At 40.0% G+C, this 15,852-nt stretch overlaps 1 protein-coding gene across 42 annotated transcripts in view; it reads left to right on the top strand.

The window, feature by feature from the left end:
- Window positions 1-15,852, top strand: part of ZBTB20 (zinc finger and BTB domain containing 20) — a 755,798-nt gene that overhangs the window by 474,045 nt on the left and 265,901 nt on the right. For 2 of the 42 annotated variants that reach the window (XM_081027919.1, XM_081027934.1), the window contains exon 1: window positions 6,225-6,333. The exons of 32 other annotated variants lie outside the window; for them this stretch is intronic. The gene's annotated coding sequence lies outside the window, so the exon portion shown is untranslated. Of the gene's footprint in view, window positions 1-6,147; window positions 6,334-6,955; window positions 7,390-15,852 lie in introns of those variants that run through there. 8 more of the 42 variants (XM_081027930.1, XM_081027910.1, XM_081027943.1 and 5 more) reach the window with 7 other exon arrangements.

The following is a 15,852-nucleotide window of genomic DNA, read 5'->3' as shown; positions in this document are numbered from 1 at the left end:
ACCCCGCCTCTAATTATAGGATGAAAGTCCTCTTCTTAAAGGAATTACGGAATTAAGCCAAAATTGGGGAGGTATTTTGGCACATACCTCCCCATCTATATGTAAAAGCAGTGCTAACGGCGATCATTGTATATTTTGAAGAATGCACCAAATTGGTCATCTACTGATACTGCCTATTTAATATTGAGGGAGAACAATGTAGGACAGGAATCATAGGAAAAATTCCCTACAAAATACATGATACATTTTTTCTGAAAAGTAGCAACCTATAGTTAACAGTCATGGAACAGCAAATATGGATTCTACCATCAATAAAAAGAAAAAGAGAGACAAAGAAAAAAAGGAAAAATTGAGGCAATTTTTACCACTCCTGAATCTCCGGGTTATTTGCAATGACTCTCCTGTTTGCCCACTTAGTTGAAGTTCTTAACTGAAATCACTGGTGCATAAATTTAGGTCAATAGTTTAGTATTTCTGTACATCTTTTTCTTAATCTGTCAAATGTAAACAATTAAAATATGTGGGCAGCATTTGGGGAACAATATTATCATACAAATACTAGTATTGCTACTTTTACTTAATAGAATCTTATTTTCCTTAATTCTGTCAGTATTTATTTGTCTGTGCAGAGTCCATTTATCAGTAAAGGTGAACAGTAGCATAGTAAATTGAGAACACTGGATTATAATCTCCAAAGTGAGTTATTTCATAAAGTATGTGAGCAAATGATAGCTGTGCCAGTTATCAATGTGCTATCTCTCACATCCAAATTTACCTTCATTGCCTACTCTACAAAGGTGTATTTGGGTCCTTTCTATATTTTTCCTTTCCCAGCTGTATGAGTGCACTTTGTCAGTAGAGAGTTTAGAGAGGCTTTATGGGAGGAAGAGGTTTTTCCTTCCTGGTTCCCACGTACTCCTTTGGTTTCTGTAGGGCCCAACTCCTGCAGCACACACGGCTGCCCAGCAGCTGAAGCGCAGGCAGCTTCTCCAGTGCCTGGTGGCCGGCAACTTTCCCTAGCACTAGCCACACGCTTACGCATGCATGCTCACACACACGTACACGCACACATAAACACGTTGGCTGGTTTAGGTAGTAGCATGCCTCAGATAAGACACTTCCCTGTGAACAATTTTCCTGGCAACCTAGAGTACAGATTTCCAGCACGTTCTGCTGATGCAGCTCCCCAGCAATTTCTCTACCATTTATTCATTCAGTGTCTGGGCCTGGTCCAACAAGGTCTCGATCCCAGTCCAACAGCGGAGTCTTCCTAGAGCATTCTATCCCAGCCCCACAAATCGCTATGCTCCGTACATTTGCTTATTCTTATATAATTTAGAATTCTCTTTGCTTCTTACTAGCTACTCCCTCATTTCTCCAATCCCCTATTATAGTTAATAATTCTTTATATTAAACTTTTCATATTTAAATTGCTATGTGGTTTCTCTCTCCTGATGGACCCTGACTGATACGTAACCAAAGAATATTAAAATAATCCGTATTCTTTGGGAGTAGGGGAAAGTAAATATGAAAAGCCATCTCTCTGTGGAATGGACTAACATTGGTACAATGCGCCTCATCGAGGCCTATTCGATGAACAAAAACTTGTGAGAATTTGAAGCTAGATTGAAAAGTGAAATAATATGATGCTATATACTATTTTTAACTGTGCATATGATTTTAAGGACCCATTTTTAAATATTTGATTTCACCAAGAGGTTTTTTTGTTTGTTTGTTTGTTTTTAATGTAAACGATAATAAAGAAAACAATAAAAATCTGGACTCAACAATAATTTGTTGGCTTTGAAAAGATGTTGCAAAATAATATCACTTGAATGAAAATTTGTAGATTAATGCTAGGGTAATGATGATACCCATCATTTACTGAGAACTCAGAAAGTCCTTTACACAGGTTTATTGAATCCTCATCGCAATAGAGGTGGATACTGTCATTATCCCTGTGTCACAAATTGGAAAACAGTCTCAGGAGGTTAAGGAAGTGGCCTAATGTAATCCCTGTAGTAAGTTTCAGAGCTAGAATTTTAACCTGCAGCTTCCTGTGAGCTCTGGTTCTGAATCACTGCTTTCTGCTTCTAGAACACTACCCCTGGAGCAAATACCGAGTTACCTGAGAAAACAAACACAGAATAATTGTTTTCTTGTTTTCATCAAAGATCCAGGAAGAGAACCTCTGAAGTATTCCTACAATGTATAGCACACCCTGAGATATTTCTAAGACAGGCAATCTATTACTTTTACCTACCAAGATCTGGACAAACTGGGTGAATATCGGTGATCAAATCCCCAGAACCAAAGTGTTAACAGTGTATCAAAAACCCAGCAGCCTTTATTCAGAGCTGAATTGAAGGCAGATGAAATATTAACAGCCGTTCTAGCAGCACAAAATGAAATACGAGATCCTGTATCAGAAATTATTAGTAACCTGTTAAAAGAAATGCTGAAAAATGGCAGTTACCAAATTAAAAACTGGGAAACAGAGCCCAAATGGGAAATTTCGAAAAGTTTGGAGGAAAATAAATGACAGATTGTCCTCTTGGCTCTTATTACTATGCCATCCTAAATCCTACTTGGCAATACATAGTGGAGGTGAAATAAGAACTGCATCACTGCCAGTGCTGGCCCTCAAATTTGTAGTCCTAAGTGTCTGTGATGGTGTCTGGGATTGATTAGAAAAGTAGTTGGAATTTGGTAGCATTTAGCTTATCTAAATTGAAGAGTCTGGAGACTCTTATTATGAAAGGCTTCCTCTCATTTGTGAATTGGCCCCTTTGCTCCACTTTTGGATGGCTGGCTTCCTCCATGCCGAGCTGCACTAAATGCTCTACATGGGAAAGCTATTCTCCTTAAACGCCTTCAAATTTAAAGCATCTATCTGGATACATTCATATGTATGACTCCAAATATCTAGGATCAAAAAAAGAAAGAAAGGCTACAAATACGAAATACCGGGTAGTAAACGAAGGAGACATTTTTCCATCAGGAACTGAAAGCAGAGAAATGACTGTAAGCAGAGTTGTTGTTGAGCAGTTGATGCCAGAGAGAAAAAGGAAATGAGCTATAGAACCATAGACTCTTAGTGTTGGCAGAGACTGTGGAGTTCCTGCAGTCCTACCCTATCATTTTTCAATGAAGAGGCTGAGACATGGGGAGTTAAGGGACTTGACTTGCCCTAGACACATAGTTGTTTACTGACAGTCAGGCCAAAAACATTTCCCAACTCGCAGTCTGGAACTCTGTAGTTCAGCATGCTCCTGCCATCCTCTACTGAAAATTAACACTAACCCAGCCTGGAACCTGGAAGAATTAAGCATAGGTGGGGAGCAAGCAAAATGAGGAATTTAGATGGTAATCCGTGTGGGAAAGGAGGAGGGGAAATGGATGATCCTCCTTCAGTTGTGACTCGTTGGCCAAGCTTGTAGAAGACATTGTGTCTTTTTACACCCCCCCCATAGTAATTTTGTTGTAATTCCCCAGGGTTTATATTTATGCATTCAGATTTGATTGCTTAGACAATTCTCCCACATAAAGGTTTGCTCCCGATGGAGTTTGGTTTGTGGGTGGCATTGCTATTGATCCCTGTTATTTCCATGAGCTTAACTTTCTTTCTCTGGAAGTGAAATGTGCTCCAGAGTTCTCGTGGGGAGAATCTTCTTCATGGGACACTACTAACCGAGGATCAGATGCAGGTTTAAGATGTAAGAATTATCTTCTATTAACCTTGTATTCTATTAACCTCATGGAGAACTCGGGCCATATGTGGTGGGCCTTTTAATCAGGCTCATGAGTTAGGTAAAATAGTTTTCTTTCTTTGGAAGCACAGTAATTTGGAGTAAGCTAGTAGCAAAGAAGATATAATAAAAATGTCTCAATAGGATTCCCTGTGAAATAGCAGTACAGGTCTTTTAGACCAGTCAAATATTTTTCAGAATAGAGCAACCGGAAATGAGAGAATCAGACAGTATGATGAAAACTACAGATGGAATGCTTTGCATGAAAAGTGATTATATTTAAGAGAGGGCTGGGGAGCGGGTAGGCGTAGAGATGGAAAGGGGGGGCATAACTGAAATAAGAGAAGATGATGCTTGACCAGGTCTAGTAAAATATTCCCTGCCACAACCACTGTTCCATGAAGAGATTGAGCCAAGAGGCCTGAATAAACTAACCTTAAGTTCAGAGTTGCCATTATTGTGGGAAGCATTGGGGAGAGCACATCCGGATTTGTGTTACATAGTAATCACTGCTGGGTGTCAGCATTCATCAGCCAGATGGTCAGACCCACAATTAATCAATTAGGCTGGGATGATCAACTGGACTAAGTTTTCCCCTTTGGTAAAAAACCCTCATCATGCGGTCAAGGCCAGCAGCACTTTTATCCTGTTGCTTTTGGAGAAGCTTCTGAAAACCCATCTTTTCTTTTTTCGGCCTGTAGTTACCGGACACTGTTAAGCTCCAAGCTGCTTTGACAACATAGATACCCCAAATCAAGATTTTAACATAATAGATTTTCAACATCCTCTGTGTTCAACGATAATGTTTACCATACCCAGGCAGAAATAAGCTTTTTAAAGCAGCCTTCTCTGACGACTGCTACTCCACTGATTTGACCACAGTCTTCGTATTGGCCCCACTCATTCCAGTAGAAATAACACTGGCGATGATTCTTTCACTGGGCACTTATAAAGATGCTATGATAGTCAGATGAAAATCATAGCAATTTATTGAGTGTTTGCCGTGTGACAGACACTGCTATGATAAGGACCAAACGTTGACCAAACATCGACTTGGTCCATAATAATTCAATAAGGATGGTAAGATTCCATTTCAAAGAGAAGGAAACTGAAGGTTAGAAAGCTCATTTGCCCAAGGTTGAGCATTTGGTAAAGATGTGTTGAGATGACTTAATACTCTCTGGAAGGAGATTAAATAAAATTTACTCCACATTTTCTTCCACATCTTACACATCTCTAGGGGATAACAATTAGGAATATATAGCGGGTCCTTATCATTCCTCTTCAAAGGACTGTAAAGAAATCTTTGACCAGTGTGTCCCAACGCTGGTGATCTTTCTTTCTTTGCCATGCCATTCTTGCTGCACACCGTCTGCCTTGAGATTGCTTTCCTCTTTATGTTGGGGCCCCCGTTACTGTTTGCTGCTGATTCTCAGTCTCCACCTCAGAGTCCTTATCTCCATGTGGTTCCTCTAAGTTTGTTTCAGACACTAAGACTTTTTTCTTCATCAGTTGGCTTATAGGGTAATTTGCCTCCTCCAAAACAAAATGTCCATGACTGATTTATTTCTAAAGTTTAAATAAGTGTTGGTTTTTCCCTCTGACTGGTTTATTTTCCCTCTCCTCTTGTTGTGTTAGAGTACTACGGCTCAGGGGAGGTGTCGGAAACTCCTAGTGCTGGGAAAGCGTCACTTCCTGATGGAGGGCTATGCTGACCCCACTGAGTGGAAATATGGACATGTCATACTTCTGTAGTGTTTCATCATTGAACTTATGACCCTCTTCTCTCAGTGCTTCTCTGCCACCACCCAAGCATGATTTAAGGATTTCTTCTCTTTAACCACTTTGTGACCAGGATTTTGCAGGCTATACACGGACATTATTGATCCAGATGTATGTCTTTAAGATATTAGGCTCTTACTTATATTGTTTTATGCAGTATGAGGCTTCTTCTTGCTACTTAACCGCAGTGCTTTGCTTTTATGTGTTTGTTTTGCTACTTACCGAATTGGGAAAGCAATACCGAAACACCGGGATAGTATATAGGTAACCAGGAAAGCAATACCGAAACACCGGGATAGTATATAGGTAACCAGGAGCACACTGAAGAAAAGATATTGAAGAAATCTTAATGAGCATCTCTTCTCCTCCAGGGCTCCACCCATGCTCCCTTTCTCTCCCTGTGGCACTCTAATTTGTTCTTGCTGTGTTTGGTAGGCAGCTGTTTGGAATTTTTCCCTTGCTGCTCCTTTTTCTACAGTCTTCACCCCAGAGCTGATGAGGCTCTTTCATTTTGACCTGCATACAGTATGTCCGTGCATGGCAGAGCTGGGCCCTGCCATCTAGACTGCCTTTCTGCTTCATTTTGCTCCTGACCTAAACCCCCCTGCTATTCCAGGCCTGGCCTCTCATGACCAGAGACTGCTGACTCATCCTGGCCTGTGCCAAGCTGTGCAGTCGCTTAGCGATGTGGACAGGAGTCGAAGGACTAGAATGAGATCACTGAACTCATTTCACTTGTTGCTTACGGTACAGTCCAGCATGAGCTGGAAATGTAGGAACCTCAGCCTCCCGAGCAGAAAGAGTAAGTAGATTAAACACACCGCATCACCAAGTCCTCAACAAGCAGAGTTGGGTGGAGGGTGGGGCTGGCTTTCTCCTGGCTGTGGCTAGGGCATTCCGGTTCACCAGGAGTGTTCCTTTGTCCTCTCTTCTTCCTCTCCTCCACAGTTGAGCCCTCCCCCCTTCCCTGAACTTCCCTTCTGAAAATGTCCGGATGGCACAGCAATGATCTGGGCAGAAATGAAATTTTGCTAATAAGCAGCCTCCGCAAGAAATCCTGGAACAGTGACACTGTTGAAACTGCTTAGTTTAGTTTGTCTACTGGGAACTCACATGAACTTCCCAACAGAATTCAAGGGAGTGAAAAAAATCTTTTTTTGGTTCTTATTTTCTTCTTGATTCTCTTTTTCTTTCTGTTTTGAGGGGAGGTAGTTTCAGGAGACATGGCTGCATTCTGGTGTGGTGTAAAGTTTTCCGTCGGGAGACAATAATGTACATTCCTCTGGCAGGACGGGATAATTTTTTTTTGTTTTGTTTTGTTTCTGTTGCTGTTGTTTATTTATAAGACATTTCCTCTCAGTTAGTGGAAGTTAGATCGTAAGAGGCTCCAGTGATTTTCCTTCCACCTCCCCTCCCTAATTTCTGTGCTTCAGCACTCTGGAACACTGTGAACTCGACAAACTAATCAGAGCAGGGAGCTTAGCAGCCAGGCCTGGACACTCTCAAGAGACTGTGCTGATTCTCGGTGGACACTCCTTGGATCAGGAACCACAGTCTTGGTGAGTGGTGAGGTTCCAGAATTTGATGTGTCAAGGATTCTATTCTCGGTGTCTCTGAGGCAGTCAGGAAATAACGGGAGTTTTTTAAAAGAAAAAAAAAATCCAGTTTTTAAAAAAAGCTACCAAACAATCCAACGGAATGGTGACGATTTCAGTGTGCACGGCTGAGAGCACTCTGTGGCAAGGGCAGAGCCCCGAGTCTGTTCGGGAGGAGCCTGCAGGCATAGGTTTCATGCTGCCACCGATGGATGTCAGCCTTGACATGCCTAGCACACATGCTGGTGGGAGGAGGAAGGTAGGTGAGTAAGTGGGGGCAGGGAGGTGGTAGTCCTCGGGCTGGCAGGAGGGGGAAGTGAAAGTGGGATTCAGCGTACATTTGAAGTTTCTCTCTACCAACTTTTCATGCATCTCTATCCTGAACATGTGCATTATGCTCAGAATACTTAGTACCCAGCTAAGCAAGAAAGAAAAGTGGGTGCGTAGCAAAAAAAAAAAAAAAAAAAATGTTGTTAATACAATTCCTCTAAAGATCACTTTGCTAAAAGCTGCTTACTTTTAAATGTTAGGGAACCTCCCCGCACCTGACCTTTGGAAAATATTATTTGTTACACCCTCTTCTTGGGTCTTCTGCACTCATGGTATCGAACAGAAGAATGCAATGAGCGTCCTTATTGGGTTCCAGGGAAATGTATCATCCTGACATAGGAAAACTAGATGACTGTCCTCACAGTATTAAACCCAAATATAGTCATGTCCTCAATATAAGAGACTCTGATTGAATGTGTTCAGGGAAGTTGTCGAAGGACTGGAATGGGGGTGGTTGCAGCCTGTCTAATATGAGACTAACAGAGGAGTCAACAGACCAGCTTTCAGAGTCAATATGTGCCTTCTGTGTCCTCGTTAATAACTCACATCTCCCTGAAAGTGGAGTTTTAGTTGGAATATGTATTTGTCCTTTACAATCAGGCCTCCACTTACTTGCTCTTGCAGAGATATTTGATCTTAACTGTGTTTTCTTGTCTTCTTTCCAATTTCAAGAATCCGGCATGTTCCAAAATATTGAGTGGGGGAAAAGAAAAAAAACATGGTGGCCATAAAAGCATTAGACTTTGTGGCAGCATCTGATGTGAATTGCTCTTTGGAGAGAGGGAGGAACCTTTGATGTCCCCAATATGGTTCTCATAGGCTAAAACTTCCAAGAACCACAACTCAGCCTAAGGGGTACTTACTCGATGTTCTTAAATATTTGGAAAGAGATGCTATTTTATTGTTTTAGCTTTCCTTGCTATTAACACATTGCCAGTAGATTCCTCCGAAAAGTTGAAAATGCTTTAGCAATAGTCAATTTTACGTTGAACCAGATGTGTATTGTGTGTGTCTGTTGTGTGTACTCTTGTCCAAGCTGGTGCAGTCATCCAACATATTACATTGGTACTTAAGCTTTGGAATTTTGTTTGCTACTCTAAACGATTCGCATTCTTCACCATGTAACTCATGCTTGCTCATATATCCTGAGTTCCTTACAGAGACTGCCCTTTGCTACAGCCTCATCAGGGTCCATCAGTGACCTCAGGAACAGAGTCAGCTTCCTGTCACAGTTCTTATAGTTCATGAGGCACATCATATTCCTCAGCTGTCACTGGGACAGGAAGCAGTCTCTGAGTTTTATTAGGACCCGTATTCTAAAAGTTTATGGTATATCGTTTGCCTGTTTCAGTTAGGCCATTGAATTATGACCCACTATTTGTATGTAGAATGTTTCTTGGGGATTTTCCATTAGGTCTCTTGTTTTCTAATGAAAGAAGTTGAGTGGGAAAATGGTGGTAAAATTTTTTAAATATGGCATAAGAAAATGTACCTCGTGTCCAGCCCATTACTAAGACATACGGGTATATAAGAGGTTTGCCCTTTCAGTTAACACTCAAGCTGGACAGATGGCCAGGAGAATTGTCTGTTAGTCTGTGGTGAGGATGTCTATCAGAATACATGGAGGGCAAGCTGGATCTCTAACACTTTGAAGACATTTTGTTTTAATTGAAATCATCTATGTCTACACATAAAAATGTTTAAACATTGTTAAGCAGAAAATGGGTAAATACATATATCTAAGAGTATATCCCAAGAGATGACATTTTAAAAAACATAACCTGCGAGGGAGATTTTCCTTATTATTGCCAAGATCTATAGAGTTCCAAGTAACCAAGAATTCCATGGCTAAGCTGGAGTATAAAAGTCAGAATTTGATCGGTACACTTCTGATAAAAAGGCAAAATAATGATGTATTTCTTTTTGTATAAATGGCTCTGTTCATGTTACCTGATTTTTTCAATACCTGTATTTAAACTATCATAGTGTACTATCAATAATTCAATGTTCTAGTGCTCATCCCAAAAATTTTAATTTCATTTCAGAAGATACGTGTTGCAAAATGTACATTTTCTTGCATTCACATTTTAGCTATAAGCACTTTCTATATGTCATATGCATTTAATTAGGTACTCACAATTAGATGCAAATGACATTGCTAAATAACAGAATTATGATTGACCCAATAAGAAATTATTCTTTATTTGTACAGAAATGTTTTTTGATATTATGTGATTTCTTTAAAAGATACATGTTTTTAAAAGTTACAAAAATGGTTAATTCATTATATCATGTGATTGTGTTTGTATGTTGTCTAGTAAATGTATACATATGTGCATAATGTGCATAATCAAATACTTATATTCAACTATTAAAAACATGACTAAATACTAACTAGGTTTACTTTGAATTCGATCAAACATTTTTTCCAAATTGACCATAAGTAAAGTGTAGTTGATATTTTATCACACTGATAACAGAAATTTTACACAAATATTTATGAATAGTACCTGCAAAAGGTAAGATTTGGTTAGCTGATAAGCTTGAGAAATTATCCTTCATCAAATATGCATGTTAGATTATAAACCTAAATTGTATTATGCACAACTTCAAAATATTAATTGCTATACGTATAAAGTAGTTTAAAATTAAATAGAAAGAAATTAAATTGCTATTAATTATCTTAAAATTGAAAATATATTTAATGAATTCACTTTATTTCATAAGAATGAATTTGTGTACAAATATCTTGGTTTATTCTAGTTTCTTAGCTATTTAGATTTACTTTTAATACTTTGATGCTATATTCACATACCAGTATTAGCAACTATAATTTTCCAGATATCTTTCAAGATACCCAGCCAAGTTATGTCCTTGTCAAGTCACATTTTTTTTCTCTGAAGCTTTTCATAATAACCCGAACTAAAAGTGAACTTCCCTTTCTGACATTGACAGCATTTTAAAAACCTATAGTTTTTATTTGTCACTTAAGTGGGGGTTTTTTTGGTTTTTGTTTTTTGTACATATGAAACTACAAGTGGTTAGAGGGCAGGTACTGCATTTTATGTTTATCTCCCTCCCAACCAGTGTCAAATAGCCTCAGTCTAAATGGAAAATCAATGAATAGGTGATGAATGAGTGAAAGAATTAACGGATGGCTATTTATATGTTAATACATTGACAGTGAGTACATCTTGCTTATCATAATGGAAGAAATATGTCCAGAAAACAAATCACTGGATTCTTCTATATCTGAACCCCTTAAACTCGAGTATTAGATCTTCCAACTAGTCAGCAGCGTCTCTAGCCATTTGCCAAGGTAGCTTCTCTAATCCTCAAAATGCCCAGATGATTTTTGATGGCACATGAGGTCTTGAGTTTGCAGTAGTCCCATTCATTTTCTGGGACTCAGGAGTGTGGCCCAGTACCCTGAGTGGTCTGTTTGTGCAGTCTGAAAGTACCAGACGCACCTGTAATGCATCGTATTGACCAAAGAGCTCGCCGACGTGTCACTACTTGCTTCCAGCCAGTCAGTGGTTCCTTCTTTCCTCATACTCAACACCTCGGAAGCTCAGGCATGTCAGCTGTGGAAAGGCATGAAGACTGGCTATGGACAAGGGAGGGAGGGCAGACAGACAACACAGTAAAGAGAGGGGCAAGAGGACAGCCAGCCAAACCATTTCCACTACCTCAACAAGCACTAATTAAATGCCATTTTAGGCAAATAAGAGCTGAAAATAGCCAAATGCAATCGTTTCTCATGGATGTGTAGAGAAATCGGTAGGACTGCTTGGTGCTGCTTTAGTCACCACACTGAGGTACCTTCAGTACTGTGGTGACACAGGAAGAGAGGGCCCATTCCAGTACCCTAAGTGGTGTGCTGCTGACGTGAATCACATCCAGGGAGTAACTTCCTAGGTTACAAACCAACCATAATAAACAATAATTAAAAGAAACCAAAATATTGTGTAAAATGTACTTTAATTACATCTGTTATCAATGGTCAATCAACTTGGCCGTCCTCAAACTACACCTAATTCTGTCTCTTACTCTGAATTATTTTCTAGAGCTTCTAATATATATAAATGAAATGTACTTGTTTCATTTTTATCTCTTTTTATTTTCCCTACTTATGCTCTAGTACACTGAATTCCTAGAGGTAAGCAGCCAGAGGGAGAAAGAGAAGTGATTCACATAATGGATAATTAACCCTTGAACAATGGAAAGTTAACCCTCCGTAGACATGCCAAAAACTGAAATGTTTTGTTGTTGAATTTGTTCTCCTTTGGGTGCTAACACATAGAGGACATCTCCATTAGCACAAACTTGGCACCAAACAACAGGTTCATCCTCAAGCTACAAATGCCACACTCACCTTCCAGTTCATTCTGGCAGGATTTGTAGCATGAGGTCCTTTTGGGTAGTCGTGTACAAACCGCTCTCAGGGGCAAAATTGTATGAGTGCCTAATCCACTTTGAAAATGAAAGAAAAGGATCTGTTTAATGAAAAGCACCTAATAAGGAAAGATACAAATTGTAATAAAAAGTATTAGCACCTTGCACCTCCTGTTAATTGCCTTCCTAGTCAAGAGGAATCAAAATAGTGTAATAAATGTTAGTGGTACATCAAGAACATAGTGCAAAGAATCATGTCTACCTTTTAATAGTGAATTGAGAAGAGTAGCAAACATTAAGCTATACATGTAGCTTTAATTTAAGTTCCTAACCTTTCTGGGACTCATCTACCTCATTTGTGTAGTGAGAATAATAGTACCCATTGTCATGAGGATCAGATTACAAAAACTGTCTCTCCATTAAACATGGATGTAACATTCATTCATTCATTCATTCATTCATTCACTATTTTATCTATTAGTTCAAGAAACATTTTAAAACCCACACTCTGTCAGGTATTATTCTAGAAGCTAAAGATTGATTCATTTATTAACAAATATTTGTTGAAGAACACGTATTACGCACCTGACACTTTTCCAGGGGCTGAGATACTACAGTAAACAAAACAAACGGAAGTCTCTGGTCTCATCATGCTTGCTTTTTATGCAGGGGAGGAAGATGACAAACAAGTACATATGTAAAATATATAGCATGTAAGAGTGAAAAATACTATGGAGAAAAGCGGAAGAGCAAAGAGAAAGATAGAGAGTGTATGTGTGGGGCGGGGGAGGAGGAGTAGTAAAGTTGCACTTTTAAATTGAACGGAAAAGAAATAGCTCAATGTGGGGACAACATTTGAGAAAGGTGAAGAAGCATGTTTTGTGAACATCTAGGCAAGAGCATTTTGCACAGTGGAACCACCAGATGCAATGGCCCTGGACAAGAACGTATCTGGCAAGTTTGAATGAAAACAAGCCTTTGTGGCAGGATCAAAGTAGGCAAGCAGGAGAATGGTAGGAGGTGAGGTGGGTAAGGCAGTGGGGACCTGGGCACGTAGGGCTTGATACACTGTCATCAAGGCTGTGGCTTTCTCATTGACAATACAAAGGTGAATAAGACATGGCCTCAAGTTGCTCACTGGAGGAGAAACAGAAAGGAAAAGAAGTTTGCATAATGCCCTGTGCTAAGTATCATAACTGAAAGAGGTTCAAGGAACTTTGGAGGCACAAAACAGTGTGTGTTTAACAGAATGTACCTTGGAGTAGAAGGTCAGGGAAAGCTTCACAGAAGAGCTAATAAATCCATGCTGGGCCGTGAAGGATTTTCCCAGATAGTCAAGAGGGAGGAAGAGCATTCAGTAAGAAGACCAGCAGAGGCGAAGACACTTAAACAGGAAATCAGGTGGCAGAGTCAGGGACTAGTAGCACTGGTGTTTAGTAGAGGAGTGGGGAGAAATGATGCTGTAGATGGAGGCGGGGAACAATCATGCTGGACCCTGATTGCCATGCACAGAAGTTTTAACTTCATCTTGTGGCATTTGGGGAGCCATTGAATGGTTGTAAGTAGAGAAGGTTAATGATCAAATTGTGTTATAGAAGATCACCCTGGCAGCAAGGTGGAGGATAGATTGGAGGAATGGGAGAATAGAGACAGGAAAATGAGTTAGGAGGCAACTGAAATTGTTCAGATAGGAAACAATGAAGCCCTGAACTAGGGCAATAACTGTGGGAATAGAGAGGAGGAGACACGTTTGAGAGATAAGAGGCAGAATGGACACAATTTAATTACCTTTGGGCTGGGCATTGAGAGAAGAAGGAATTTTGGATTGCTCCCAGGTTTCTGCCTTATACAACTAAACAAGAAAAGCTATGAAGAGTCAGAGCAGGCTTTGTAGGCTGGGGAAGATGATACATTTACTTTTGAATGTGTTAATTTTGAGATGTGGGAGGAGCCTTCAGACTGATGTCTGGTAGGCTGTTGGATTTGGTCAGGAAAGCTGGAGCTAGGTCAGGGATAGAGATAAATTTGGCAATTATCTGAATTACCAGCACCGTGGTAGTACCGTGTTTCCCCGAAAATGAGACCTAGCCGGACAATCAGCTCTAATGCATCTTTTGGAGCAAAAATTAATATAAGACCTGGTCTTATTTTACTATAAGACCAGGTCTTGTAGTAAACGGGTCTTATAGTAAAATAAAACCGGGTCTTATATTAATTTTTGCTCCAAAAGACGCATTAGAGCTGACTGTCTGGCTAGGTCTTATTTTGAGGGAAACACAGTAGTTAAAAATCATGGAGTGGGCTTTTCTCAAGGAAACTATGTTGACAGAAAGCAAAAGGATACAATGTTCTTATGGAACAGAGAGAGGAAGAGGAGGCTTAGAGATTATTATTATGAACAACTATTACGTGCCAGTAATTGGGCCAGGTGGTGGCGGAATGAAGATGACTAGTGCTCAGTTGTTACCCCGGAAGTTTGTACAAATATAAGAGGTTTTCATTACTGTCACCACCAGCCATGGAACAGTGCTAACAGAGAAAATGCCCAAGCATGCCAAGAAAGTTATGCAGAATATTAGCATCAAGGGAGATAATTATAAAGGCAGGATCCTGGAAAGTTTGCTACATGCATTTTTGCTGTAGAGTTCCTTTCTGATTTCTCTAATGCTGGTATGTGTATATTGCAGTGTTAGCATGGGTTCAAGCTATTGGCAAAACAAGCCAGGTGTAAATTATGGTAGAATTGAAATCGATAGCGCTTTGAAGCGCTGGAGTGCCCAGTTCACATCAGGGCGTGCGTCTGTGTTCACTGAAGCATGGCTATCAAGTGCACCCCGAGTCATTAGATGTGTTATCCAGTGAATAATACCATAATGTTATTTTAGCAGAGCAGCCTTATGATAAATTCTGCTTTAGTGAAACTCCATATACAGAGCAATTTCTGCTGGCCGTGTATATTGCGTGGCAAAGAAAGGATATCCTGCTGCGTATCAGAAGGCTGTAATTTCATTTAGGGGTTCTATTGACATCGTAAACTGCAAGAGCAGAGCTCAAGTGGCTATTTAAGTCATAGGAACTTCAAGCTAAAATTACTGCCTAGTCCTAATCGCCACCTCCGGGGTACTCCTGCCTATACATACGTGCTTTATGTTTCTATCTCTGTGTCTCTAAATACTCAATCACTCCAGGGGCCGAAGTGATAAGCTGTCCTAAAATATGACAGGTATCCGTCACCTTTGCAGCTGGTACAGGCTAAAGAAAAAAGCGGTTCTATTATTGATTGAAGGTCAAATGCCAAAAGGGGCCGCAGCTTCTGACAAGTTCACCGTGTAGGTGTTCCTGTTTTTCTGCTTGAAGACATTCTCTACTTAGTTTAAGGTCAAGGTCTTTCCACATGTTGAGTCTAGAAAAGTGGGGACTTTTAGACTTACCTGTACAGCAGGGTTGATAGCCTGTGAGCCCTTGCTCCATTCTTTCCTGTTTTTACCTTGACCTAGCTCACTTGTGAAAATAATAGTACTGGATAGTCTTAGTATCCAGTAAGATACAGAGTTATTCTCTAGATATCAAAAGGGGACATTCTGTCTTGAGAGAGTCAAGCTGAAAATTGGAAGCCATAATAACTGAACTGAATGTTTATACTTCCTAGGAAAATAAATTTATATACCATTTAAAATTCTCAAATAATGTTTATTAGATGTTGCTTTGGAATCGACTCTAGGAGCCCAAAGACTCAAAGCTAAGTATGTTTCTCCTTGGTGTCTAATGAAAATTTCATATTCATGCCCCAGCATTACCAATGAACTTTGTCAAGAGGGGACAATACAAATTGGACCCTAGCATCCAAACTTCTTCAGGCATTATGGTGCTGATGTTTTATTTGATCGCTCTCTCTTGTGCTTACAGTCATCTGTGGACATGCTGTCTTAAAAAGAAATCCCAGGGTTGGCCAGTTAGCTCAGTTGGTTAGAGCACAGTGCTCTTGACAACAGGGTTGCCGG

The sequence above is a fragment of the Rhinolophus hipposideros genome, assembly GCF_964194185.1.
Source record: "Rhinolophus hipposideros genome assembly, chromosome: 2".
NCBI classification, from domain to species: Eukaryota; Metazoa; Chordata; class Mammalia; order Chiroptera; family Rhinolophidae; genus Rhinolophus; species Rhinolophus hipposideros.
This window is presented reverse-complemented; position numbering and strand designations above follow the sequence as displayed.